This window comes from Megalopta genalis, unplaced genomic scaffold (assembly GCF_051020955.1).
Source record: "Megalopta genalis isolate 19385.01 unplaced genomic scaffold, iyMegGena1_principal scaffold0052, whole genome shotgun sequence".
NCBI lineage: Eukaryota > Metazoa > Arthropoda > Insecta > Hymenoptera > Halictidae > Megalopta > Megalopta genalis.
This window is the reverse complement of record NW_027476121.1, coordinates 952501-957259: the sequence shown is the minus strand read 5'-3', so window position 1 is coordinate 957259 and position 4759 is coordinate 952501. Positions and strand designations below refer to the sequence as shown.

At 34.3% G+C, this 4759-nt stretch overlaps 1 non-coding gene across 1 annotated transcript in view; it reads left to right on the top strand.

The window, feature by feature from the left end:
* The first annotated feature begins 4725 nt into the window (after positions 1-4725).
* The window catches only part of LOC143261433 (small subunit ribosomal RNA), a 1921-nt gene continuing 1887 nt past the window's right edge, over positions 4726-4759 (top strand). The window contains exon 1 of the ribosomal RNA XR_013035562.1: positions 4726-4759. This exon is cut by the window's right edge and continues 1887 nt beyond it. This is a non-coding gene — a ribosomal RNA (small subunit ribosomal RNA).

The following is a 4759-nucleotide window of genomic DNA, read 5'->3' as shown; positions in this document are numbered from 1 at the left end:
TTTCGATTTACGGCTAAAATAAATTTTTCTCATTTTATTCAATAACATATTCTTGCTTAAATAACTTTTTTACATAGGGATTAAGCATTTAGAACGATACATTGTTTAAAATAAGGGCACTTTACTCTTGACATTTTACGGTTTTTTCAATTTTCTGAAAAATCCTATCATTAGATTTTTTTAAAAATACGATATTCTTGCTTAACTAACGTTTCTACATAGGGATTAAGCATTTAGAACGAAATCTAATGTCAGAAAATGGCACTTTACTCTTGACATTTTTCGGTTTTTTCAATTTTCTGGAAAATCCTATCATTAGATTTTTTTAAAAATACGATATTCTTGCTTAACTAACGTTTCTACATAGGGATTAAGCATTTAGAACGAAATCTAATGTAGGAAAATGGTACTTTACTCTTGACCGGTACGTTGGGACTTTGAAAATATTCGGGCGTTCCAATCGCTCGTCTGTTGCATCATAGCGCGTCTCGGCGCAATCGACCGATTCGCTCGACCCATTATTTTCGATTTACGGCTAAAATAAATTTTTCTCATTTTATTCAATAACATATTCTTGCTTAGATAACTTTTTTACATAGGGATTAAGCATTTAGAACGATATAATGTTTAAAATAAGGGCACTTTACTCTTGACATTTTACGGTTTTTTCAATTTTCTGAAAAATCCTATCATTAGATTTTTTTAAAAATACGATAATCTTGCTTAACTAACGTTTCTACATAGGGATTAAGCATTTAGATCGAAATCTAATGTCAGAAAATGGCACTTTACTCTTGACATTTTTCGGTTTTTTCAATTTTCTGGAAAATCCTATCATTAGATTTTTTTAAAAATACGATATTCTTGCTTAACTGACGTTTCTACATAGGGATTAAGCATTTAGAACGAAATCTAATGTAGGAAAATGGTACTTTACTCTTGATCGGTACGTTGGGACTTTGAAAATATTCGGGCGTTCCAATCGCTCGTCTGTTGCATCATAGCGCGTCTCGGCGCAATCGACCGATTCGCTCGACCCATTATTTTCGATTTACGGCTAAAATAAATTTTTCTAATTTTTTTCAATAACATATTCTTGCTTAAATAACTTTTTTACATAGGGATTAAGCATTTAGAACGATACATTGTTTAAAATAAGGGCACTTTACTCTTGACATTTTACGGTTTTTTCAATTTTCTGAAAAATCCTATCATTAGATTTTTTTAAAAATACGATATTCTTGCTTAACTAACGTTTCTACATAGGGATTAAGCATTTAGAACGAAATCTAATGTCAGAAAATGGCACTTTACTCTTGACATTTTTCGGTTTTTTTAATTTTCTGGAAAATCCTATCATTAGATTTTTTTAAAAATACGATATTCTTGCTTAACTAACGTTTCTACATAGGGATTAAGCATTTAGAACGAAATCTAATGTAGGAAAATGGTACTTTACTCTTGATCGGTACGTTGGGACTTTGAAAATATTCGGGCGTTCCAATCGCTCGTCTGTTGCATCATAGCGCGTCTCGGCGCAATCGACCGATTCGCTCGACCCATTATTTTCGATTTACGGCTAAAATAAATTTTTCTCATTTTATTCAATAACATATTCTTGCTTAGATAACTTTTTTACATAGGGATTAAGCATTTAGAACGATATAATGTTTAAAATAAGGGCACTTTACTCTTGACATTTTACGGTTTTTTCAATTTTCTGAAAAATCCTATCATTAGATTTTTTTAAAAATACGATAATCTTGCTTAACTAACGTTTCTACATAGGGATTAAGCATTTAGAACGAAATCTAATGTCAGAAAATGGCACTTTACTCTTGACATTTTTCGGTTTTTTCAATTTTCTGGAAAATCCTATCATTAGATTTTTTTAAAAATACGATATTCTTGCTTAACTGACGTTTCTACATAGGGATTAAGCATTTAGAACGTAATCTAATGTAGGAAAATGGTACTTTACTCTTGATCGGTACGTTGGGACTTTGAAAATATTCGGGCGTTCCAATCGCTCGTCTGTTGCATCATAGCGCGTCTCGGCGCAATCGACCGATTCGCTCGACCCATTATTTTCGATTTACGGCTAAAATAAATTTTTCTAATTTTTTTCAATAACATATTCTTGCTTAAATAACTTTTTTACATAGGGATTAAGCATTTAGAACGATATAATGTTTAAAATAAGGGCACTTTACTCTTAACATTTTACGGTTTTTTCAATTTTCTGAAAAATCCTATTATTAGATTTTTTTAAAAATACGATAATCTTGCTTAACTAACGTTTCTACATAGGGATTAAGCATTTAGAACGAAATCTAATGTCAGAAAATGGCACTTTACTCTTGACATTTTTCGGTTTTTTCAATTTTCTGGAAAATCCTATCATTAGATTTTTTTAAAAATACGATATTCTTGCTTAACTGACGTTTCTACATAGGGATTAAGCATTTAGAACGTAATCTAATGTAGGAAAATGGTACTTTACTCTTGATCGGTACGTTGGGACTTTGAAAATATTCGGGCGTTCCAATCGCTCGTCTGTTGCATCATAGCGCGTCTCGGCGCAATCGACCGATTCGCTCGACCCATTATTTTCGATTTACGGCTAAAATAAATTTTTCTCATTTTATTCAATAACATATTCTTGCTTAGATAACTTTTTTACATAGGGATTAAGCATTTAGAACGATATAATGTTTAAAATAAGGGCACTTTACTCTTGACATTTTACGGTTTTTTCAATTTTCTGAAAAATCCTATCATTAGATTTTTTTAAAAATACGATAATCTTGCTTAACTAACGTTTCTACATAGGGATTAAGCATTTAGATCGAAATCTAATGTCAGAAAATGGCACTTTACTCTTGACATTTTTCGGTTTTTTCAATTTTCTGGAAAATCCTATCATTAGATTTTTTTAAAAATACGATATTCTTGCTTAACTGACGTTTCTACATAGGGATTAAGCATTTAGAACGAAATCTAATGTAGGAAAATGGTACTTTACTCTTGATCGGTACGTTGTGACTTTGAAAATATTCGGGCGTTCCAATCGCTCGTCTGTTGCATCATAGCGCGTCTCGGCGCAATCGACCGATTCGCTCGACCCATTATTTTCGATTTACGGCTAAAATAAATTTTTCTAATTTTTTTCAATTACATATTCTGGCTTAAATAACTTTTTTACATAGGGATTAAGCATTTAGAACGACATGTTGTTTAAAATAATGGTACTTTACTCTTGTGATTTTTCGGTTTTTTTTGATTATTTTGAAAAATAAATTTTTGTAATTTTTTTAAATACGATATTCGTGATCAGTGAACGATTTCACATATGGATTAAGCATTTAGAATCGTGCGGACGCGTTATTAAAAAAGTTTACTCGATGCGATGGGACTTTAAAAAGTTTGTGAAAATTTTCATATTGGGAAAAAATGTGTAATTTTTTGTCTAGTTTACGGTAGTGTAATTTATTTTAATGTTTACTATAAAAATTTTTTTCGTTCGTTCACGCGCTATGTTACAACAGCACGGCCGGGCGGTCTGTTGCCGCGGCGGTTTACACTCATAAGCGCGCGTGCTATTCGGCCGGCGGCGCCGGCGTCCTTGCCGGCCGTTCGGTATCTATAAGAGATACACGGTCCGTGCGAGGCGGACGGAGCAGAGCGGGTTTTGGGCCAATTCTACGATCTCGGTCGAGAAGCTGTCTCAGAGCTCCTTCGGGGCTTCGGTCCTGACTGTTTCGTGCCGTTTACGTTACGGACTTTTCTCCACACAGCGTGGCCACGGGTCGGTGTCTTTGACCGAATGGCCCATATGTGGCAAGCCCTACGGGGTTGGTTACCCGTATGCACTTTGTATGTATACTCGTACTCACTGAGCAATCGACTCTTCTGTCCGAGCGATGGAAAAATTTTTTAAAATGCATCTGTAAGATTTGGAAGCAAATCGTACCAATTGAAAACTGTGGCTAAAATGAATAGCCCAGTGGAGAGAGAAAACTATCAAAAAACTGATTTTTTAAATCAAGAGGTGTCAGAAATCGAAATGCCTAGCGCGAGCGGAAGAACACGCTTTCTCGCCAGTCCAGCATGTGTCCTGTCCGTTCTTCCTCGGCTTGCCGATTTTGCCCAGATCAGAGGTTTCGTGCTTCCGGCGGTCAGAAGATCAGCGTGAGCGTACGCGCTTCCACGACTATGGCATCACCCATGTACTTTTTCCTTTGAATATATTTGAGTACATAAAAAATATTAAAACATATAGAGAGAACTGTGTCTTGGATCTTAAAAATTTGTCAATAGCGATGATATATTATTACTTAACTTGAAGTATTTGTACGTTTTAGCTGGGACGTACATTTATCTTACAAGATGTTAATAGCGAGACTCTTGAAGATAAAATTATCTTGTGATTTTATGAAGGCAAAGATAGAAACGTACGAAGCTGGCGTACGTAGAAAAATGTGATTTTATGATAGAACAAAAATATAATACGTACGTTTTTGGGCGTACGGTAAAATATCTGTATGGTAGAAAAATGAAAGAAATTGAGCGTTAAAGAAGATATGTTACAAGCGCGGAATGTGGCAAAACTTGTACATATTTGAAAGAGAAAAGTGGTGTGTCGACCTGACATATATATATGAAACAGGCGACGATGGAAAAGGATTTAAATTTTGTCCATTTTATATATACATATTGTATAGTTCCCTGGTTGATCCTGCCAGTAGTCATATGCTTG